The following is a 25,446-nucleotide window of genomic DNA, read 5'->3' on the forward strand; positions in this document are numbered from 1 at the left end:
GGCAGTTTCCCATTGGGCTGCAGCGTGACCGTGCTTTGCTCCTGTGGTGCTGCTGCTGACCAAAAATCAAGCCTGTTTCTTTATCCCTAGCCTCTTTTCCACATCTCAGCACTCCCCACAGTGGCAAATGTCTCCTTCAGCTTCCTGGAGAGGGGAATAATTCTCCCACAATAGACACTGATCTCTCATTAGACTCCATCCTGTTAGTTAAAAGCTGTTTTCACTCAGACAATTCAGAATTCATTTCCAACCTTAAAAGGTTACACTGTTGGATACTCACCAAAGGTATAATTTTTAACCACTCTGTTTACTGAATCTACAAAAGCAGTTATTGGAAGTGTTTGTATACAGTAGTTTCTCCCTGACTCCCAGGGAGCAGGAGCAGATGACCCAGCATTGCTAACTGTGTTCAAGTTATTCCTATGGAAAAGAAACAACATTATGCCATTTCACAGACAGCCTGTTCATATTAGGACAGCCAGAGGTGATGTGAGAGGAGATTCACAACACAGATCAGGGCCACTGTCCCTGTTAGGGATTGTCCCATGCTTCCCTGGGCCTCATTCTGTGTCAGCCAGATGCAAAACTGTTGGATGAGCCCACCTGCTCTAGCCACTGGATGAGCTGCTGCTCTCAGGGAGGTAAAGCAGTAATTCCTAGAGAGATGGTAAAAAAAATTGCACATCATCAAGACATATAAATACAAAGAGTAAATAATGAGGCACAGGTCAGTGTTTCTGTTGTGTGCAGAAGTGTATAGATTCCTTGCTTTGCAATCAGCTGACATGTAACTGTCAGCACATGTTTCTTCCAGCTGCACTATAGTTTAGCCTTAGGTGATAGAGTTCTTAAACATTAATAGATGAAGAGGAGCAACTCATATCATTTACCTGGACCTGGGTAAGGCCTTTGACACTGTCCTGCACCACTGTCCTGGTCTCCAAGCTGGTGACTCAGGGGTTTGAGGAGTGGACCACTGGATAGATAAAGAACTGGCTTGATGGCCACACCCAAAGAATGGCTGTCAATGGATCCATGGCCAAATGGAGCCCAGTAAGAAGTGGAGTCCCTCAGGGATCAGTCCTGGGACCAGTATTGTTCAACATCTTTGTTGGTGCCATGGACAGAGGCATTGAGTGCACCCTCAGCAAGTTTGCTGGTGACACCAAGCTGTGTGGTACAGCAGACAGGCTGGAGGGAAGGGATCCATCCAGAGGAATCTGGACAAGCTGGAGAGGTGGGCACAAGCCAACCTCATGAGGTTCAACAAGACCAAGTGCAAGGTCCTGCATCTGGGTTGAGGCAATGCCAAGCATAAATCCAGGCTGGGCAGTGAGTGGCTGGAGAGCAGCCCTGAGGAGAGGTACTTGGGGGTGCTGGTGGGCGAGAAGCTCAACATGAGCCAGCAGTGTGCACTCACAGTCTGGAAAGCCAACCAGGCTGGGCTATGTCAGAAGTGTGGCCAGTAGGTTGAGGGAGGTGATTCTCCCCCTCTACTCTGCTCTACTAAGACCCCACCTGGAGTACTGCATTCAGTTCTGGAGCCCCCATTACAAGAGGGATGTGGAGATGTTGGAGTGTGTCGAGAGAAGGGCCACGAGGATGCTCAGAGGGCTGCAGTAGCTCTGCTATGAGGACAGACTGAAAGAGTTTGTGCTGTTGAGTCTGGAGAAGAGGAGGCTCTGAGATGACCTTCTCATGACCAACCCCCACCTGGCTACAGCCTCCCTTCAGATAGCTATAGACAGCAATGAGGTCAGCCCTGAGCCTCCTCTTCTCCAGGCTGAACAACCCCCAGCTCCCTCAGCCTCTCCTCACAGGGCTGTGTACCAGGCCTCTCACCAGCTTCATCACCCCTCTCTGAGTACATTCCAGTATCTCAGCATCTCCCTTGAATTGAGCCCAGAACTGGACACAGTACTGAAGGTGTGTCCTGACCAGTGCTGAGTACAGGGAGAGAATAACCTCCCTTGTTCTACTGGCCACACTGTTTCTGATCCAAGCCAGGATGCCATTGGCTCTCCTGGCCACTTTTGACACAGTCTGCATGTGCCAGCACACTTAATATCAAGCATATCGGGAGAGATCTGTTCCCTTGCATTTTCCTGGGATCCTAAGGGGTACTACCTATTACATATTTTACCTCTTAGAAAGGCTCAGGACACAATCACCAGGCAGAGTTCACGTTTTTAAAAGCATCAGTTTTGACTGATGTGACACTGTAACACAAGCAGAATAATATTCCTTCTTCACAGAGATCATCTGCAGAGTTCCCAAAATATAGATGGTGCTGGCACCTTTGGGACCTCCCCTTTCCTTTTTATATCCTCAAGCATCAGGGACAGCCCTGACCATTTGGCCATGCACCTCCAGGCTAAAAATATCCTTTCTTAAATGAAACTCTTACTGCAGATGCTGTGAGAAAGTGACAGCTGAATATGTTGATTCTCCATGGGAAATCTCCTTGGCAAGGCTTTGCTTATGGCCAAGGATGCCACACAATGTTCATCTCCTGGGATATCAGGAAGGGACAGCGTGTGGGCAGAGAGAGCTGCCCACAGCTGGGTTGTAAATGCTTCCAGCTTGACCTCTTATTGCAGCAGCTGAAGCAAAGAGGTAGAAAATGAAGAGGAGGAAATGCTCCTTGGCCTACTTAGAAGTGCAAATGCAGAATTAATAAATGTGCATGACATCATCAGTCATGTTCTGCCATCTCTACAAATTATTTTGTTGCTGACAGGCCATGGAGAGCTTTGAGCCAGAGACAATGGACATGTACAGGTACCCAAGAGCTTCAAGGAGAATCAAAAGTATGATCTGAACAGCAAGAAGTGTCCTTCTCCCAGCCTTGACTAAGCCTCAGTGATGTTTCACTGACATTCACCAACAGAGAGATATCTCTTTAATTCCTTCTACCATCTCCTGCCCTGGTGAGGATAACAAAAGTGTGAGAGATCTTCCATGCATTTGTTTTTGAAAGGTAACCCGGTGCTGGAGCTCAGAGCAAGGGAAAATAGAGTTTGGAGGAGCAGGGCAGTGTAGGTGCAATCTGCAGCAAGCAATGGCACTGACTTGTGACTAATGGTAATGCTCATCAGTTTTATATATCATAGAATCATAGAATCATAGAATCAACCAGGTTGGAAGAGACCTCCAAGATCATCCAGGCCAACCTAGCACCCAGCCCTAACCAATCAACTAGACCATGGCACCAAGTGCCTCAGCCAGTCTTTTCTTGAAGACCCCCAGGGATGGTGCCTCCACCACCTCCCTGGGCAGCCCATTCCAATGCCAATCACTCTCTCTGTGAAAAACTTCTTCCTAATATCCAGCCTATACCTACCCTGGCACAACTTGAGACTGTGTCCCCTTGTTCTATTGCTGGTTACCTGGGAGAAGAGGCCACCCCCCACCTGGCTACAATGCCCCTTCAGGTAGTTGTAGACAGTAATAAGATCACCCCTGAGCCTCCTCAGGGGTGATGTATATATATACATACACACACACACAATTTATGGATTCTAAACTATCTCAGGCACTGGACAAAACTTTGTATTTCATACACATATGCTGGTCAGTTGCTGTAGAATGTTTTAACTGTTACAGATCTTCTTAAACTGAAATAAGGCAGATATAGACTGGATATCAAGAATCAATTCTTTGCAGTAAGGGTGGTGAGATACAGGAACAGGTTCCCCAGGCAGGTCATGGATGACCCCTATTAGATGTTCAAGGCCATTTTGGCTGAGGCCTCAAGCTGAGACTGGGTAGGTTTAGATTGGACATTACAGGAAAGTTTTTCATGGAGAGAGTGGTCAGGCACTGGAATGAGCTGCCCAGGGAAGTGGTTGCATCACTGACCCTGGATGTGTTTAAGGGTCATTTGGATGTCTTGCTTTGGGATGTGGCTTAAGATGAATCTTGTAGAGTAGGGTTATAGGTTAGACATGGTGATCTTGAGGGTCTTTTCCAACCTGCATGTTTCTGTCATTCTGTGACTCATGCCCCCTGCTTACTCTTGCAAGTACAGATGCATATTTTTATACCAGGTCAGACTTTCAAATTGAGATATTATATTTTAGCTAAGCTTAAAACATCTTTTTAGCTTTAAACGTGGGTGCAGAGCTTGCACAGAAGCTGATTTAGATCTCTGGCCTCCCATTTTGGTGTCTCTGGCTGCATTTTTTTCCATGTATTTAAGCTGATCTAAATCTACATTGGTCTAGAAAGGAGTGAGTTCCTACTTCCCATGACTTACCTTGCTTTGTGCCAGATCTAGCAAGAAATTGGACACACAGGTGAACCAGGGAATTGCTTTGGCAGGAAATGAATCATTTGCAACTAATCAGAATGTTATTTAAATGGAATCCATCTGAATGCAGCACTCTCAAAGTGGACAAAGGATAGACAACTAGAGTGCCAAAAGTGAGAGTGTGGGACCACCCTTCTGGGACTTGGCCAGCTCGAGTTAGCCATAATTCTGTACAGAGAAGAGTCTGCATGTAGACAGGTGGTTAGAGCCCATGAAAACATATCCGTGCAAGTTCACGGTCAAGAACTTAAGAACAGCACAAATCTAGCCTGGGTTGCAATGTCAAGTAGCTGCTGGAATCTCTGTGGTCCTGAAGGCACTCAAGGGATCACTAATAAACCTGCATTCATAGAATCATAGAATCAACCAGGTTGGAAGAGACCTCCGAGATCATGCACTCCAAACTAGCACCCAGCCCTATACAATCAACTGGACCATAGCACTAAGTGCCTCAGCCAGGCTTTGCTTCAACACCTGCAGGGATGGTGACTCCACCACCTCCCTGGGCAGCCCATTCCAATGCCAATCACTCTCTCTGCCAACAACTTTCTCCTAACATCCAGCCTAGCCCTCCCCCAGCACAACTTGAGACTGTGTTCCCTTGTTCTATTGCTGGTTGCCTGGCAGAAGAGACCAACCCCCACCCGGCTACAGCCTCCCTTCAGGGAGTTGTAGACAGCAATGAGGTCCCCCCTGAGCCTCCTCTTCTCCAGGCTGCACACCCCCAGCTCCCTCAGCCTCTCCTCACAGGGTTTGTGTTCCAGGCCCCTCAACAGCTTTGTTGCCCTTCTCTGGACATGTTCCAGCACCTCAACATCTCTCTTGAATTGAGAAGCCCAGAACTGGACACAGTATTCAAGGAGTGGCCTGACCAGTGTTGAATACAGGGGAAGAATAACCTCCCTTGTCCTGCTAGCCACACTGTTCATGATCCAGGACAGGATGCCATTGACTCTCTTGGCCACCTGGGCACACTGCTGGCTCATCTTCGGTATCCCTAGGTCCGTTTCTTCCTGGATGCTCTCAGCCACTCTGTCCCCAGCCTGTAGCGCTGCTTGGGGTTGTTGTGACCAAAGTGTAGAACCCTTCACTTGGCCATGTTAAATCTCATCCCATTGGCCTTTGCTCACCCATCCAGCCTGTCACAGATAGACAATGTCATTGGGAGTATTTTAACCTCTGCTCCAGTCACTGCTCCTTAGGGCAGTGCAAGGCAGATGTGTTCTGAGTCAGTTGCTTTGCTTTGTCTCTTACTTATCTGCTTAGATCTCATTAGTGTGCATTTGGACTCAATAATAGGAAAGCTTTGTTCTTGATTCTGTTTGGGTTTTATAGTCTTGTGGCCTTTCTGTGAGAAGTTCTCATGGCGATTCGAACAAACCCAGGAATCTTATAGCAAATAATAAACCTGTCTAATGAAGCCTGAGGTTGTCTGTAAGTGCCTGGATTTTGCTTCAGGAGCAGTGTGCTGAGGAAGGCACAGGCTGTTCAGTACCAACAAGGCCAGGTCCACAGTGGGGCTAATCTCACATTGAATCACGGACTTGCAGAGGGCTTGTGCTGGTGTCTGTTTGTTGGGCATCTGGCTCAAAGCTGTTAGCAGATTTCTCCAAAACAACCAGTGTGCTCTCCTATTTAAAGAAAAAGGACACCAAATGTCTCAGTATTTGATGCTGCCTCTTTCTAATCAGCTCACCTCTTTTTCCAACTCTTTCTCCTGCTTCCTCTTCCCTGACACCTTCTCCTGTTTACTGAGACTACCTGCATGCAAGAGGGGAATAAACCTGCCAAAGCCACAAGAATCCCCTTGGGATTTCCCACTTTGTCAAAAGCTGCCAAGCTATAGGTGGGAAAAGCATGTTGGCAATGATGTCATGGCCACTATGCTCATCCCCACTGATGGCTTTTAAAGCAATATTTGCACTGGGAAAAAAAAAAAAGACAAATGAAAACCACATGACTGCTCTCCTGTCTCTCCCTCAGATACACTGGATAAGGCCATGTCCCATTCTTTTGACCCACCTGTTTGCATAGGGTGCTTCTTTCAGCTGTCACTCAGTCCTCATCAAAGTCTTTTAAGTGTTCTTTTGGCTCTGAGCATGTGATGCAGCAGGGTGGATTTCTCTGCTTGCTCTGGGAAGGTATGTGATTCCATCATCACTCAGAGATCTCTGAATCATGCTACCACAGGGGTCTGGCTGACTCGAGTGAACAGGATGAAAATGTCCTTCTGAGGCCCCCTGGACAGGGAGTCCAGAGCAAACAAACTTAAAAGAAAAACCATTACTGACTGAAGTCACTGCACAGCCCTTGTTACTGGTAATGAGCTTCCTTTATAAAGCATCCTTGATCAAAACAGCTGGTCAAGAAAAAATTAAATGCTTGATGTCTGCTTATTCAGGGTCCTATTCTTGAGTTGAGCCAGATTTCAGCATCTTTCTTACCCTCCTTCCTTGGTCAGCAATGCCTTTACTGGAAAAGCTGGGCAGAGGAAGAAAGATCTTGCACCAAGCAACATTTCTTCTTAATAGTACAGTAAAAGGGTTAAATCAGTACTCCAGTAATGGGCTCAAAGCTCACAGCTAAAATGCCCTAACCAGAACGTGGGGAGAATTTCTGGACACAGAATTATTCTTATTGCTGCTGGATGCCTGAAAAGCCACAATCATAAAACCCAGCAGCAAGCACTGCAGATAGATTTAAGATAAATCAGTTCCTGACCAGAGTGATGTTTGAAGAAAAGGAGCTATGCTTTCTTTCTCTTTTCTAAAGGAATAGAGCAGATTAAGGTGATGAATGTTCCCTCTCCTGATACAGCTGATTTGGTGTCCCCTAAACCACAGGTCATTGTGGTTTCATTTATATTTGCAATCTCATTTCTCCAGGGCATCATCCTGGGCGTTGTTACTTAAGTACAAACAATTTGCACAAAGTCCCTGGAGGTGTTCAAGCAAAGCCTGGCTGAGGCACTTAGTGCCATGGTCTAGTTGACTGGCTAGGGCTGGGTGCTAGGTTGGAGTGGATGATCTTGGAGGTCTCTTCCAACCTGGTTGATTCTATGATTCTAACACCCCTCCGTTACACACCGGATAGCATTACTTTGATTAATACTGCCACATCTTGGAATAACTGGAAAGTTTAAACTGGGACATTTTGCAGGAGGAAAAACTAATGTACACCTCAGAGTTCTTTTTCCACACCTAGGAGTATTCTGGCCAGAAGGTTTCAGTGGTAAGACAGACAACTAAGAAAAGGTATGAGAGAGAAGAGCTGGAACTGCAGCACACAGCCTATCTGATGATGTCAGGCCACTTCAGCAAATCTCAGAGCTGAGTTTATTTCACTACCAAAACTCCAGGTTTTCTTCTTAACAAAGGCTGTCATATTGGCAGGGAGAACTAAGTCACACAGGCTGCATCAGCCAGAGCTGTGCACCTGTGCTACTGGATGCAGGGGTGGTGCATTTGTGGACATTTACTCTCTTTAGAATTTGCTTTAGAAGGAGAAGCAGCAGATGTGAAGCTAGTAGTGAGTAGGCTGGTGCTCAGGGAACAAGTGTGTTGCTTAAAGGCTGAGCTTCTGCCCTGCCATGCTGAGGGAAACAGCTTGACACTTCTTGAGGATGTGAGCTTTCTCAGAAGAAAACTATGAACTGCAAGAAGAGCCCTGCTAAAACCCTGCTGAGTCCTACAAAGAGGGCATCTTGGAAAGAAGTGAGATGACAAAGTGACTCAATGCTGCAGAGGACCAGGGACAGCACACATTAACTGGTCCTAAGTGAGGGGTCTCTGCCACCTCTTCAAGTTTGCCACTGCTATGATCTAGGAGAAAGTATCCACTGTCTTCTGAGATACATGAGCTGAAACCAGTGGACTAATTGAGTCTATGGGCTCAATATCAGAATGCAGAAGGTCCTTGCCTAAAAACGTCTCTGAATGTTTTCCCTGTGGACAAACAGCAAGCACTCAGCATTTGCTGAAATGAGTCTCTGGGCTGAGTCATGAGGAATTTTTCCAGTTCCTGTCTGTAGCATGGCAGAAACATTTCAGGAAGAGCACAAGAGCACTCCTGATGCTCATGTCAGTACTGCAACATCTATGTGAGCCTGCAGCTCAGACAGTCACCGTTTGCAAGCCTTTTAGCTACCTAATCATTCAAACATCCCCCAAAACCAAGTACAAAATGATTGTGACTACTGTTGAAAGAAAGTGGTTTCACAAATCAGAGTGTGCCCAACATTTGCTCTGTATTATTCCCACCCTCCTCACACTTTTGCTTTATGTGTCCAATTTTAGCAGCTCTGACCCAAGGAACTTTTCTTAGCTGCAAGCATCAGTGATCAGCATCTAGTCTGTCCTGAAAATGCAGTAGGATGTAGTCTGTGTTTTTCTGCCAAGCATCATAAAGTGCATTGATGCTTTCTGTTATTCTGTCTACTAGGCAACCACACATTGTCTGCTTTTATTGCTACAGAGTGGGAAGGGTGATGCGATGAACACTTTCTGCAGGCTGGGTGGGAATTGCAGCTGAGGATTTTGTGCAGGCACCAGAAGAACAGAACTGTGTGGCTCTTTTTTTGTTTGGTTGTTGTTTCCCTCAGGAAGAGAAGTAAATCTTTTAAACTATCTCCCAACCCTTCAAATTAGGGAACTTCAAGACACTCCAAAATGAAGAAAAGACAAGTTTAGAGGTACTTAACTGTTAGCAATTGAAAGCTGCCAAAGATTGATATTGCTTCTATCAGACAGGGTGGATGCAATGAAAACACAGGGTAATAAGACAAGAAATTGTTATCTAGTCAGTGCAAACTGTTAGCCAAATCAATAAAGTACAGGCTTGGGAACTTCTATAGGCTGAATTATTGCTGAATCACATCTCTGGAGAACCACCTCAAACTTTGAAGATCATTTACAAGATACTGGGAAGGAGTCTGCGAGAAGAGTGGAGCTACTTCATATATAACAGCAGGAAGCTAAAAGACTGAAGAGGAAACTCAGGGCAGTGGAAGTGTTGAGCTGTATCTCTCTTCCATACACTTGTACACTTTCACAGCTGTCTCGGTTCTAGTCTAAATTTTCCAGAGACTTAAGTATAGTTAATAGAACCAATGACAAATTATAGGATGCCTTTACCTCTCCCCCTCCCCCCCCCTTTTTTTTTTTTATGAAAGAAAAGGAATTAGATGTAGAGAGAAAAAGGTAAAACACACCCAAATAAATAGCCTAACTTTGATTTGGAAGTTAAAAGAGAAAATTTTGACAATAAATAAAAGGTATTTGAGGTAGGGGAGTTACAAAGAGGCATAGGGAAGGGAAAATAAGATAAGCACAGTATCACAGTATCATCAGGGTTGGAAGAGACCTCACAGATCATCAAGTCCAACCCTTTACCACAGAGCTCAAGGCTAGACCATGGCACCAAGTGCCACGTCCAATCTTGCCTTGAACAGCCCCAGGGACGGCGACTCCACCACCTCCCCGGGCAGCCCATTCCAGTGTCCAATGACTCTCTCAGTGAAGAACTTTCTCCTCACCTCCAGCCTAAATTTCCCCTGGTGCAGCCTGAGGCTATGTCCTCTCGTTCTGGTGCTGGCCACCTGAGAGAAGAGAGCAACCTCCTCCTGGCCACAACCACCCCTCAGGTAGTTGTAGACAGCAATAAGGTCACCCCGGAGCCTCCTCTTCTCCAGGCTAACCAATCCCAGCTTCCTCAGCCTCTCCTAGTAGGGATTGTGCTCGAGGTCTCTCCCCAGCCTCGTCGCCCTTCTATGGACATGCTCAAGCATCTCAATGTCCCTCCTAAACTGGGGGCCCCAGAACTGAACACAGTACTCAAGGTGTGCAGAGATAAGCAGATTCATAGACTCGTAGAATCAACCAGGTTGGAAGAGACCTTCAAGATCATCCAGTCCAACCTAGCACCCAGCCCTATCCAGTCAGCTAGACCATGGCACTAAGTGCCTCATTCAGGCTTTTCTTGAACACCTCCAGGGACGATGACTCCACCACCTCCCTGGGCAACCCTGATGGCAATGGTTTTGTCCACCTCGTGGATTGATGGCCACATGGTAGAACAGAGAGCAGCAGGAACAGGAGGGTGATGCTGTCAGGCAGGACAAGAGGGAATGAAGCAGGAGGTTCCTCTGTTTTCATAGGGGACTAGACAGGAAGCGGGAGTGGGCTAAGCATTACACTTGGAGTAAGACTTGGACCCACCCCCAAGGTCAGGAGGACCTGAGGTAAGGGTCAAGACCACTCCCTCAGGAGGATTAACCCTTTACAACAATTCTCAGTGGGAGGGCAAGGGTTATGACTTGCAAAAGTGATTTGGGGATGCTCAATGGAGTTACCTGACAGAATTTCTTTCTTTTTTTTTCCAAAAAACACTGAATAAAACTTCTGAAAAACTAAGCTCCCATAACAAGTGTGTGCTAGTTTGAAGCTAGCTAGAATGGTTTGGTGAGAACTAGATTACAGGCTGTGGAAGGAAAACAGTGGTGATGTCTACTTCCCTCATAGGCTTGCTGAGATGTATAAGAATAGGTATTTTCATCCCCTCAGCTTTAAGGACCACCTCTCTGTACTCTCATTATAGCTAGAAAAGTTCACAACGTGTCTCTGACGTAGAGCTGGGGCAGTAGCTGTTGATTCAAGGCAGAAGTTTTCTGCATGGTGCTTGTGAGTGCATACAGTGTCAGAAATTGGTAATACCTTTGGATAAGCAACTTTGTGTGCCTTGCCTTCCGTGAAAGAAATTAATCTTTAGCTGAGTGAATTATTTGACCTCAAACACTATCACAGAATCACAGAATGTTAGGGGTTGTAAGGGACCTTCAAGATCATTCAGTCCAACCCCCTGCCAAAGCATGGGCACCAGGGCAGGTCACACAGGAACACACCCAGGTGGGTTTGGAGAGACTCCACGACCTCTCTGGGCAGCCTGCTCCAGGGCTCCAGCGCCCTCACACCAAGGCAGTTTCTCCTTGTGCTGAGGTGGAACTTCCTGGGTCCCAGCTTGTCTGCATTGCTCCTTCTCCTACCCTGGGAACCACCAAGAACAGCCAGAAATGGTTCCTCTCTCTAAGCTGCCTCACTCTGTTCCATACCTGTGTTCAGCTGCAAAATGCCCTGCAGAGCCTGTGGTTAGCTCACACAGAGCTAGGCTGGGATAGCATCTTCTGCTGGTATTCAGCATGAGGCTGAACTAAGCCTTTGCTAATTGTTTCCTGTTGAGCTGGTCTGATGGCTGCAGAAGAGCTGCAGTGGAATGCTTCAGACACCAGTTCCAGGAAAAAACTCCTCTAGTCTCATGGTGTTCAGGACATGCTCTGACTTCAAGCACTTGAAGGCTGCTCTAAGGTCTCTCTGGAGCCTTCTCTTCTCCAGTCTGAACAGCCCAAGCTCTCTCAGCCTGCCCCCACAGGGGAGCTTCTCCAGCCTCCACTAGATGCTGAGGAACTACAGCTACCTGCTTGCAACACCCATAGCCTCTACCATTCCTGTCCTTCTGCTCTGAGCCAGGTTGGGCAAGACATAGTGAGGCTGGTGGATCCCTGGTCTGACCTGGCAAAGCCATTCATCATTCCTGCACTGAAGCAGGTCTTGTAAAACTTAAAAACTCATCATTCCTGTTGTGTCAAAACAAATATGTGAACAAAAGTGAATGGTCTTTGAAGCTGGGTCTGACCTCTCCTGCCAGCTGACCCCAGGTGTTGAGAGTGACTGGCTTTGGCTATGATTCTATGAAGTCACATCTATTGAGCTACACCACTGATTTCCCTGGGATGTGATTTTGGATAGTTAGGCATTTGCACCACATGTTCTGAATCCAAAATGCTTTTCACAGAATCATAGAAGGGTTGAAAGGGATCTATAAAAGTCATCTAGTCAAACCCCCTTGCAGTGAGCAGGGACATCCTCAAATAGATCAGGTTATCCAGAGCCCCATTGAGCCTCATGGGCATCCAGGATGTCTTCTTACTCTAGACAGAGCTTATTCTAGACAGCGCTTCATCTGTATCCACAAAGAGCCTCAGCAGTGGAAATGATCCAAGACCATGGCACAGGCTGGTGCCCAAGGGAGTGCTGTGCAAACCTCCCAGGGAGCACTGAGTGCAGCGGTGGCACCAGTAGGCTTTGGAGGAAAGCAGTGCACAGTTGTATTCATCAGAGACGAGGAGCTCTCTGACAGTGGAACTCTGCATCCCTCCTGTTTAGAGAACCCCTCCTGCTGGCAGGTGGCCATACCTTGGCTTCTCTCCAGAGCTACTATGTCTCATCCAGGGAAAATTTGTACGAATCCTGAAGGGAGATGGGGAGCACTGTAAAGGCTCCAGCCCAGACTATTCCCATTGATCAGAGGCAGCATGCTTTGTATGTCCCGATATCAACGTGATGAATGTTGTGCTGACTTCTGCATTGTGTGTGCCTGTGTACTGAATACTGTCTGCTGGAAAGTAAATAACAGCAGATGAGCAAATGGGCCTGTGATGACATTTCAGTGTCCATAACGTTTCCATCCAGAAAATGCAGCAGTTATGCATCATTTTAATGGTAGGAATAGATAAGCAGTCAGCTATCTGTATCCGGAGAATCAAAAGGAAAGCAACATTAGAGGAAATAGATAGGTGGTGGGTGTTTAAGGGCAATGAGTCATCCTTGCCACAAATAAAGCTCAGAATGAGGAATACTCATAATTGGGCAACATATTTCAAAAGTTTAGTTCTTTCCTCCTTTCCCAAATTATCTTTATGCCCTGGGGATATTTCAGAATGACAATGTCTACACTGCAAGGTAGACATGAAGAAAATCTACTGTGGAAAAACCATGATAGAAGACTATATGACTAAATCACAGAGTCATAGAATCAACCAGGTTGGAAGAGACCTCCAAGATCATCCACTCCAACCTAGCATCCAGCCCTACCCAGTCAACTAGACTAGGTGATAGGTTGTAGTGGATGATCTTGGAGGTATCTTCCAACCTGGTTGATTCTATGATTCTTTGCAAGGTTGTAGTGGATGATCTTGGAGGTCTCTTCCAACCTGGTTGATTCTATGATTCTTTGCACCTTCAACATCTCTGAGCATGACACGGTTAACAGGTAGTCCCAAATGCTCTGAATCACAGAGATGTTTGAACCTGTGCTGGTTAAAGACTAATCCCTTTCTGAACTGGCATAAACCTTGAACCTGCAAACACAAGTTCTCATAAAACTGCAGCTGCAATGTCATCCCCATTTATTTCCCTCCCCCCCTTGACTGCAGAGCTCTGATTGCAGCAGCCTGACTTCAAGCGCTGACAAATGTCATCGCTGACACTGCTATGGTGGGTGCACACCATCATTATAATCTGTATGCATTTAGGCATCTCAGCATGATAAGAAAATGATTAGGAGAATAGTTAGAGAGTAAATTAAAAACTCCCAGCAGTTTCCTGTGTGAACTTACTAACTTAGAGGCACATTTTTTTCACAGCAGTACTGAAAAATGCCATTAGTTATACCTGTGAATACATGTTAGATTTAAACCCCTGGTGAGAATTTTTATTAACATACAAATATGTTAGGGCTCTTAGGCTGCTTAAAATGTAATTAACCATCTTCTGAAGATTAAGGGTGCATAATCATAAAAGAACTGCACTCCTGTGCATTTAATTCTTCTAAGCTGCTTTATGTTGATGTTAGTGCAGAAGAATAATTGTGGGTTTGCCTTAACATCTTCAGTTTGTGCTGTAGTAAGAAATGGTGATTGGATGTATTTCTAAACTTCAAATTTAGTGGATCTGCATTGATGGAAGATGATGAACTGGTCTGAGAGATGAGAAAAAACGTGGTTTGTCTTCTGCTGCTGCTGCTGCTGCTGTTATAAATGCCCTGCAGACAAAAAGGGAGGGACAGGCACACCCGGGGAGCAGCAAAGATAAGAAAATAAACTTGCAGTAATCTTTGTGAGCACTAATTTAAACACAGAACCAAGTTAGTCTTGGTATCACTGATCTTTGAAGTATCTGTGTTAGTTTGAAGCTAGCTGGAATGTTTTGGTGAGAAGAACTAGATCATAGGCTGTGAAAGGAAAACAATGGTGATGTCTACTCCCCTCAGAGTCTTGCTGAAGAAGAAACAAAAACATTAGATAACACTCAACATTTTGTTGCACTCTGCCTCGGGCTGCTGGCTGAAAAACATCTTACTCCCTAACCTCACCTTCTATTTGGCCTAACCCACTTTGCTTCTTAACCTCTTGGCCGAACTTCTATTCTTCTTTAGTACTGGGGTAAGGTTGAGAGGGGCAGGGGGAAGGTGAGGGGTGGTTGAGAGCCCCTCCTGGGGACTCAGGTTTCTGGGAGGGGGTTGTGCTTCTGTATCACCTTTTACCTTGTCTATTTCTGTCTATAACTGTATATACTGTAAATATCTGCTTGTATATTGTACTAGCTGTAAATAAATAGCTTCATTTCTATTCCCAGAGCCGGCTGAGCCTAGTCTGGGTGATTTCTAAAGTGTGGGAGGGCAGGGAACACCCAAACCATCACAGTATCTCATCAAAACCTGATTCCAGACAAAACTGACAGGCTGTTTCCTGAAAGATTCCAATCCAATGTTAAAGGAACAAAGAGAGGAAACAAATCACAATCTGAAAAATCACGAAGTTTGCTGTACAACCTGAGAGCTGCAAATCAACACGCTCCACAGTCCTACTGTACTTCATGTTGCTTCTAACGTGCAAGAAGTTTCTTGTAAGCAACAAAGGGCTCTAAAGTATTTCAGCAAGTCATCTTAATGGGCACACAAGCCATAAAAACAGATAATGAAAAGCATCAGAAATAGCAGATTTTCATGGAGGGACAGCTAGTTAGCTCTAGAGACTGAGCTACATCCCTGAAAGTGCTTTTAAAATGAGACTGGATGTGGCACTTGGTGCCACAATTTAGTTGATTAGATGGTGTTGGGTGATAGGTTGGACTTGATGATCTCGAAGGTCTTTTCCACCTGATTAATTCTGTGATTCTGTGTGATTCTGTAAAGCATGTGGCAAATGCACAACCAACACAAATTCGACAGAAAGACTCCTTGTTTGCTGAGTTGTAATACAGGAACTGAGTTTGTGAAATGCACTCTAAGGAAACATCTTACGGATTTTACGTCGCCGTCGAAACATTGCTGTAGGAGCAGTCCATCCTCCCAGGGCTAACAGAACCCCCATGCAATTGCAGTTAGGTACACTTGCAAAGTGAAAATCCTCTGGGACACAGAGTATTGTGCCCAGTTCTGGGCTCCTCAATTCAAGAGAGATGTTGAGATACCGGAACACATACAGAGAAGGGCAACGAAACTGGCAAGGAGCCTGGAACACAAACCCTATAAGGAGAGGCTGAAGGAACTGAGGGTGTGCAGCCTGGAGAAGAGGAGGCTCAGGGGTGACCTCATTGCTGTCTACAACTTCTGGAAGGGAGGCTGTAGCTAGGTGGGGTTGGTCTCTTCTGCCAGGCAACCAGCAACAGAACAAGGGGACATAGTTTCAAGTTGTGGCAGGGCAGGGCTAAGCTGGATGTTAGGTGGAAGTAGTTGGCAGAGAGAGTGATTGGCATTGGAATGGTGTGCAAACCATCACAAATGGGCTGCCCAGGGAGGTGGTGGAGTCACTGTCCCTGGAAGTGTTCAAGAAGAGCCTGGCTGAATCACTTAGTGCCATGGTCTAGTTGCTTGGCTAGGGCTGGGTGCTAGGTTGGAGTGGATGATTTTGGAGATCTCTTCCAACCTCATTGATTCTATGACTCCTTTCTAGCAACATTACCCATGTAGGCTATGAAAGCAAGAGTTTCCTCCTCAACTGCAGTGAGCAGAGGCTCTGTAGAGCTCTGAAGGAAAAGCAGCCTCCAACAGCAATTTTACCTTTCAGCTTCTGGAAAACACTTCTAAAACATTTCCTTACCTAATTTTGGAAAGATTCATTTATTTTAGTGCTATCCCTTAGAACACAGTTCTCTGTGGGGCCAATGACATTTTGAAGCATATTGTTGTGGTCAAATGGACCCTGCTCTAAGAGAAGCTGGTGACAGTGTGACTGCAGGGAACAGTGCCACACAGCCTGAGAAAGGCTCCTCAGCTGCCTTGTGCTTGTTTTCATTATTTCCAAGTGAATGCCCAAGCTTTATTGAAAGCCACTTGTTTTCATTACAGTTTCCAGTGGGTAGGTGTGACAGGCAGCACAGCCAGTTGCTCCGAGCCTGTCACCATGCTCAGCGCTTGAGGCAAAGCAGCTCTCTGTAAAACCATGTAAAGGAGGTGACCTCTACAATCCACAGAATCATAGAATCAACCAGGTTGGAAGAGACCTTCAAGATCATCCAGTCCAACCTAGCACCAACCCTATCCAGTCAACTAGACCATGGCACTAAGTACCTCAGCCAGGCTTTGCTTCAACACCTCCAGGGACGATGACTCCACCACCTCCCTGGGCAGCCCATTCCAATGGCCATGTGGCCACCTGAATTCAGGGACTTGTCTGTCAGGGAAACCCTTTCCAGTAAGAGCAAGCCCAGCTTCTGCCTGTCCTGCACTGACAGGAAGAAACAACAGCTACTTTTTGGAGGAGTGATGGTGGGAATAACTTCTGGTCCCTGATTCTCAAGTTGTGCCAGGGTAGGTATAGGCTGGATATTAGGAAGAAGTTCTTCACAGAGAGAGTGATTTCCCATTGGAATGGGCTGCCCAGGGAGGTGGTGGAGGCACCGTCCCTGGGGGGTCTTCAAGAAAAGCCTGGATGAGGCACTTAGTGCCCTCAATTCAAGAAAGATGTTGAGGTACTGGAACATGTCCAGAGAAGGGCAACGAAGCTGGTGAGGGGCCTGGAACACAAATCCTATGAGGAGAGGTTGAGGGAGCTGGGCCTGTTTAGCCTGGAGAAGAGGAGGCTCAGGGGTGATCTTATTACTGTCTACAACTACCTGAAGGGACATTGTAGCGAGGTGGGGGTTGGCCTCTTCTCCCAGGTAACCAGCAATAGAACAAGGGGACACAGTCTCAAGTTGTGCCAGGGTAGGTATAGGCTGGATGTTAGGAAGAAGTTTTTCACAGAGAGAGTGATTGGCATTGGAATGGGCTGCCCAGGGAGGTGGTGGAGGCACCGTCCCTGGGGGTCTTCAAGAAAAGACTGGATGAGGCACTTAGTGCCATGGTCTAGTTGACTGGCTAGGGCTGGGTGATAGGTTGGACTGGATGATCTTGGAGGTCTCTTCCAACCTGGTTGATTCTATGATTCTATGATTAGTGCCATGGTCTAGTTGACTGGATAGGGCTGGGTGATAGGTTGGACTGGATGATCTTGGAGGTCTCTTCCAATCTGGTTGATTCTATGATTCTATGATTCAAAACTTAGGAGGGCAGTTCCTCTGGGTTTTCCATCAGGCCCTCAGACCAGGACGTTGCACAAAAAACATATTGCATTTCTAGTCTTTGCCTGGATGTCCTTTACAAACATGCAGGCAAATACCAAAGGCTGTCAAATCAGCAGCAGTGTTTCTGATACATCTGGTATTGTGTCCCAAGTTGATATTCCCCACTGCCTACTTTTCTGTAGCAGTGGATGGAGACTGCATCTCAATTTCAATAAGTGCCAGCAGCCCTGGCACAGGGCTGAAAGAGGCTGTAAGGTCAGAGCAGGCTTCAGCTGGATACTCATTGTGGCTTCCATCTAGCCTTCCCAGAGAGGTTAAATAGATTATATCTTAAAATCCTATTGAAATTGGGCAAGAGTTGAGCACTCAATTCCCTTAGGATTTTTTGAGCAGGTAGAATATATATACCCAAGCCAATGGAAAGGACTCCAGCATCCCATTCCCAGCTCAATTTAAGGACTGCTCATGTGAATAACCTTGGATAAAGTGGAGAACCTGACTAATTATGTTTGTCATTCAAGCTTGCATTAAGACCTGGGGGTACTGGTAGATAGGAGCTGAAGATGAGCCAGCAGTGTGCCCAAGTGGCCAAGAGAGCCAATGGCATCCTGGCCTGGATCAGGAACAATGTAGCCAGTAGGATAAGGAAGGACATTCTTCCCCTGTACTCAGCACTGGTCAGGCCACCCCTGGAGTGCTGTGTCCAGTTCTGGGCCCCTCAATTCAAGAGAGATGCTGAGATGCTGGAACATGTCCAGAGAAGGGCAATGAAGCTGGTGAGGAGCCTAGAACACAGCCCTGTAAGGAGAGGCTGAGGGAGCTGGGGGTGTTTAGCCTGGAGAAGAGGAGACTCCGGAGGGACCTCATTGCTGTCTACAACTAGCTGAAGGGAGGCTGTAGCCAGGTGGGAGTTGGTCTCTTCTGCTAGGCAACCAGAAACAGGACAAGGGGACACAGTCTCAAGTTGTGTCAGAGGAGGTCTAGGCTGGATGTTAGGAGGAAGTTGTTGTCAGAGAGAGTGATTGGCATTGGAATGGGCTGCCCAGGGAGGTGATGGTGGAGTCATTGTCCCTGAAAGCATTGAAGAAAATCCTGGCTGAGGCACTTAGTGCCATGGTCTAGTTGACTGGCTAGGGCTGGGTGCTAGGTTGGAGTGAATGTTCTTGGAGGTCTCTTCCAACCTGGTTGATTCTATGATTCCATGACCTAAAACTCCAGACAGAAAACCATCTGTTCTTCTGTTCTAACAGTTTGCTGTCAGTGCAGGACAATAAAACATGAGCATTGTACATCCATAATGCTGGCAAATGGGAAACAGGAGCTGTATTGTGCTGTGCATGCATGGCTAGCTGAGCAGTGCTTATTGTGATTATATCATTGAACTTTGGTGCTGCTGCTTAAGGCTACCTTTGTCTTGCTTAGCTGAGATAAATGTGTTTGTTTCTTCTACACACAGGTCTGTAGTCATTTTCAAGTTTATAGAAATGAGGAAGCCTGTCACAAGGTAGCATCCTTCCTTGGCTTTCCTTGGGAGCAGCAAAGGCTTGAATGAAATTTCTACAGGTTCCTACCAAAATATTTATGTCTTCAGGTTGCTTTCCACCCAAAGGCACGGGGAAAGTCATGTGAATATTTACTGTGTCTGTAATGGAGAGGTGAGTAGGATAATAAAACCATTGAATACTAAGATAGAGTTCCCTCCTCAAGCAGAAAATATTTTCAAGGTCAGAGTAATTTGGCCAGGATTTAGTTCTGATGGACAATCACTCAGCCATTTGTATATGGAATCCAATTAGCTGTGCCACCCAGCCCCACTGGCCATGCCAAGATAGCAAGAGCAGGCACCTAATGCAGGGCTGCAAAAGGCCAATCTGAGCAGGGCTGGGTAGTGATGGGGGCTTCACGAGGCAGAGCAAGGAAATCCAGGATGCATCAGGAACAACAGCTGAGGAGTAATAGAAGGCAGTTCTGAAAGCCTTGCGAGAAGCTGGAACAAATAAGTGGTTTCATAGTGATGCTATCTCATAAGCAGTCCCCTCAGGGAAGGTGTGATGTGAATGGTGCATTACTTACTGCACCAAAGTCTGGGAGCTGATGGCCTCCAGCTCATGCTGGGAAATTCTGCTGGGAACAGAATTCTGTATCTACTGTCCTGGTTTATGGCATTGCTTTTCTGGAATGTGATTGAGTCAGATAATCTGTTTAATTACACATTTTGTCAAGCTCTTTTTAAATTAACTAGTTTCATACTCAATTTCCCTCTACTAATTTCCCCAGCAGTGATACCTGCTGATCTTCACCTGTAGTTGCTTGATGAGAAATACTGCTCTGTCAAAAATGTGTGGTGGGGAGGGCAGATGGACATCATCCTTGTATCTGGATGTTAGCAGAGGCAGCGACTGCGAGATCTACAGCAAAAGCTCAGGGGAGCAGAGGGATACTCCAGCAGCCTGCATCTCACTTGGCAGCAGTGAAGGAGACACGGACAGGACCAGGAGCAAATCAGGAGAACCATGAAGGTGTCAGTAGATGGCACAGGAGTAAAATTAAAATGGCCAAAGCCTAACCAATCACTCTCTCTGGGAAGAACTTCCTCCTAACATCCAACTTATACTTCCCCCGGCACAACTTGAGACTGTGTCCCCTTGGTCTCTTGCTGGTTGACTGGAAGAAGAGATCAACTCCCACCTGGCTACAACCTCCCTTCAAGTAGTTGTAGACAGCAATGAGATTTGCCCTGAGCCTCCTCTTCTGCAGGCTGCACACCCCCAGCTCCCTCAGCCTCTCCTCACAGGGCTGTGCTCCAGGCCCCTCACCAGCTTTGTCACCCTTCTCTGGACATGTTCGAGCACCTCAACATCTCTCTTGAATTGAGGGGCCCAGAACTGGACACAGCAAGGTGTGGCCTGACCAGTGCTGAGTACAGGGGCAGAATAACCTCTCTTGTCCTGCTGGCCACACTGTTCCTGATACAGGTCAGGATGCCATTGGCTCTCTTGGCCACCTGGACACTCTGCTGGCTCATCTTCAGCTACTCTCTACCAGCACCCCCAGGTCCCTTTCCTCCTGGCTGCTCTCCAGACACTCTGTCCCCAGCCTGTAGCACTGCTTGGGGTTGCTGTGGACAAAGTGCAGAACCCTGCACTTGGCCTTGTTAAATCTCATCCCATTGGCCTCTGCCCACCCATCCAGCCTGTCCAGGTCCCTCTGCAGGGCTCTCCTACCTTCCAACAGCTCCACACCTGCCCCTAACTTGATGTCATCTGCAAACTTACTGATGCTGGACTCAATCCCCTCATCCAGATCATCAGTAAAGATACTGAACAGGACTGGGCCAGGCACTGACCACTGAGAAACACCACCAGTGACAGCTGCCAACTGGATGTGGCACCATTCACCACCACTCTCTAGGCTTGGCCATCCAGCCAGTTCCTGACCCAGCACAGAGTGAATCTGTCCAAGCCATGAGCTGCCAGCTTGGCTAGGAGCTTCTTGTGGCAGACAGTGTCAAAGGTCTATGTAGGTACAATTACAGGTATTGGGTTAGGGTTAGGGTTAGGTCTTCATAGCAGGCAAAACATAGAATCATAGAATCAACCAGGGTGAAAGAGACCACCAAAATCATCCAGGCCAACCTAGCACCCAGCCCTAGCCAGTCAACTAGACCATGGCACTAAGTGCCTCATCCAGTCTTCTCTTCAACAGCTCAAGGGACGATGCCTCCACCACCTCCCTGGGCAGCCCATTCCAATGCCAATCACTCTCTCTGGCAAGAACTTCCTCCTAACATCCAGCCCAGACCTCCCCCACCACAACTTGAGACTGTGTCTCCTTGCTCTATTGCTGGTTGCCTGGGAGAAGAGTCCACCCCCCACCTGGCTACAGCCTCCCTTCAGGTAGTTGTAGACAGCAATGAGGTCAAGCCTGAGCCTCCTCTTCTCCAGGCTAAACAACCCCTCTGCACCTGAAAACAAAAGCAATGGTAATTCTCTGCAGAACAGGGGACCACATAACTCTGTGAGCTGGCTTGATGCATGAGGCAGATGCAGATGTGCTGTAGGTGGGAATGGCTGCAATGTAATCTGATGGCTTGTACATGCTTCACCATGTGCCACAACCAGGGTGTGAGAGGGGACTACTACTGTCCCTTCACTTCGCCAAGCCAGCAATTGAGTGTGCCACAAGCTGGAAGATGCTTGTGGTCAGGCAGTAAATAGAAAATGTGCTAAGTCTTTGTGGTTGCCTCAATGGGTCAAAGTTTTCCAGCTGAGCTGAATGAAAGAAAATGGAAGGCACTCAGATCCACTGAACTGCAGGGTGGTTTTCCAGTGCTCACCAACCAAAACTGCCAGTGATGACTGGGCAAAATAGATAAACTTCACTGGTACATCTTGAGGCTATCTACATGAGTGCCATGGATTATCTTCAGTTGGATAGGACACATGAAGATGAAGCCAAACTTCCTGTCCCTCATAGAACTACCTAGCACTAAATCATGTCACTAAGAGCATTATCCAGATGCTCCTTGAACTCTGACATGCTTGGTGCCATGACCACTGCCCTGGGGAGTTCAGAATATCTACTGATTTCTCTCAGTCAACTAGATAAGTGATCTCATCATAAAAGAAAATTAAGTTAGTTAAGCAGTTGGAACAAGCAATTAATCATAATCAGGTTGAGGATGGTGATTCTCCCCCTCCACTCTGCTCTGCTGAGACCCTACCTGGAGTACTGCATCCAGTTCTGGAGCACCTATTACAAGAGAGATGTGGAGATGCTGAAGCGTGTCCAGAGAAGGGCCACGAGGATGAGCAGAGGGCTGAAGCAGCTCTGCTATGAATAGTAGGCTCCCAGGTGACCTTCTTGTGGCCTTCCAGGTTCTGAAGGGGGACTACAAAAAAGCTGAGGAGGGACTTTTCAGGCTCTGAGGGAGTGCCAGGACTAAGGGGAATGGAGCAAAGCTGGAGGGGAGGAGATTCAGCCTGGACATGAGAAGGAAGCTGTTGAGCATGAGAGTGATGAGAGCCTGGAATGGGTTGCCCAGGGAGGCAGTTGAGGCCCCATGGCTGGAGGTGTTTAAGGCCAGGGTGGATGGGGTTTTGGCCAGCCTCATGTAGGGTAGGGTGTCTGTGTCCATGGCAGGGGAGTTGGAACTAGATGATCCTTGTGGTCCCTTCCAACCCTGCCTGATTCTATGATTCTATGATCACAGGACATAGAAGACTGCTTCCATGTGTGTTCTGATGCATCCACAGGTGTCTTTGCCTTGGACCTATGTGCCCTCTGTGCTGAGAGAAAGCTCAGCCTAACATTCACCCCACAAAGTTGTGAAGGTAGTGAGCCAACACTGAAGGTAACAAAACAATTCTCTTTTGAAATCCCTGGCCAGATCTTGCTCTCTGTACAACAAAGGGGGAGAAAAAAAGCATCTTACTTATTAAAATAAGTTAATAATGACTGAATAATGAATATCAGTGATTAAAAACCCTAGTATCACAGCCCCATCTAATGGACTAGCTGAAAGGTATCCAAAAGACCTGCAGAAAGCCTAGCTGTTCTTTTGCAGAAATAAGCTACCATGATAAACAGGACCCTGTGGCATACTAAACTCTTAATTATGGGCACAGGAGGCATCTTCTCTGAAAATTAAAAAGGTTGCAAAATGGCTGCAGCCTCTGGGAGGCAATTCTTAGAAGAAAAATGCAGCACAGCGTTGGTGACTCCTTTATCTACTGCCTTCAGTATTCTCTTGGCACGGATTAGTGTGGAGTGGAGAGCCTCCATATTTCTTTAGTCACGTTATCATTATGCCAGTGACTCAGGAATGCCATAATCCTATAGAGCAGCACAGGCCCAAGGGAAAACAGAAGGGAATCAGGGAGAGAAGAGGGATATCAGTTAATGCAGGCTTCATTTTCTATTGTACATTTGAGCCTCTTTTTTTCTATGATTTTACAAAAGGATGGCAGGCAATGAGTAGCTTACAGAGAAGTGGCTTGGTCTGCACAGTGTTAGTCTAGGGGAAGACCAGCCTCAGGGCTGCCTGTGCTACATACTGTGTGACACATCTACATGAGCCTGCCTGAAATGCTGTTATGCTGCTACCACCACGATCATAAAGCTGATTGCCAATATTTAGAATCATAGAATCATAGAAACAGTCAGGGTTGGAAGGGACCACAAGGATCATCTAGTTCCGACCCTCCTGCCATGGGCACAGACATCTTACCCTACATGAGGCTGGCCAAAACCCCATCCACCCAGGCCTTAAACACCTCCAGGGATGGCACCTCAAACACCTCCCTGGGCAACCCAGTCCTGCTCTCACCACTCTCATGCTGAACAACTTCCTCCTCATGTCCAGGCTGAATCTCCCCCCCTCCATCTTCGCTCCATTCCCCCTAGTCCTGTCGCTCCCTGATAGCCTAACAAGTCCTTCCCCAGCCTTTTTGTAGGCCCCCTTTAGATGTCACATAATCAAAAACCTGCAGAACAGACCATGTTAAACGCAGCTACTAGCAGCAGGATGCTGACAGTTGTATCAGGAGTTTTACACCCTGATCCAGATCTTCTGGACAGACGTGAAGGGAGAGTTTTAGTGGCAATGGGTGACAGATGGTTTCTAAACAACTGAAGGGAGGCTGTAGCCAGGTGGGGGTTGGTCTCTTCTGCCAGGCAACCGGCAACAGAACAAGGGGACACAGTCTCAAGTTGTGGTGGGGGAGGTCTAGGCTGGATGTTAGGAGGAAGTTGTTGGCAGAGAAAGTGATTGGCATTGGAATGGGCTGCCCAGGGAGGTGGAGGAGTTGCCGTCCCTGGAGGTGTTGAAGAAAAGCCTGGATGGGGCACTTAGTGCCATGGTCTAGTTGATTGGATAGGGCTGGGTGCTAGGTTGGACTGGATTATCTTGGAGGTCTCTTCTAACCTCTTTGATACTCTGATTCTGTGATAAACATCTCTAGAAGCATTTCAGATCCCATTAGTTTTTGTGATACTAAGTCACCAGGAATTTCTAGTCTGCTCTTGGATTCTCCAGCAGTGTTAACTGAGAAAGTACATCTTCCCAGATGACTCAGATCTCTGCATCCTTGTCACGTTCAATAGTGCTAATTTGGCACCTTCTTCCTGAAAACTGGGAGAATGAGGCAGCAGAAGCCATTTACAGATGCTCCCATTTTGAAAATGCACTTTTGATCTCCCCTAAAGGTTTCTCACCATTTTACACAGCTTGTTAAGAAAAAACAAAACAAAACAAAAACAAACAAACAAACAAACAAAACCTCAAGCAAGGAGATCTCTAAACATTTCCTTCATGAGACTGGGTGCCCAGACAGAAAACACTGTATCTCACAGATTTCTCTCAGGGTATCTGACTGTGATATTTGCCATGCTTTGTTACCACTGCGAGAAATGTGCTGGTGCAAACCCCACAAAGCCTGGCCAGAGAATCACCAAATCAGGGACATTTACTCTCTTTAAATTAGGAGACCCTCAAATAAAGTCTTCCTTAAGTCACAGGATATTAGGTGTTGGAAGTGACCCAAAGGATCATTGAGTCAAACACCCCTGACAAAGCAGGACCACACAATCTAGCACAGATCACAGAGGAACACATCCAGACAGGCCTTGAAAGTCTCTAGAGAAGGAGACTCCACAACCTCTGTGGGGAGCCTGTTCCAGTGCTCTGGGACCCTTACAGTAATGAAGTTTCCCTTTGAGTTGAGGCAGAACCTCTTG

Source organism: Pogoniulus pusillus, chromosome 1 (assembly GCF_015220805.1).
Source record: "Pogoniulus pusillus isolate bPogPus1 chromosome 1, bPogPus1.pri, whole genome shotgun sequence".
NCBI lineage: Eukaryota > Metazoa > Chordata > Aves > Piciformes > Lybiidae > Pogoniulus > Pogoniulus pusillus.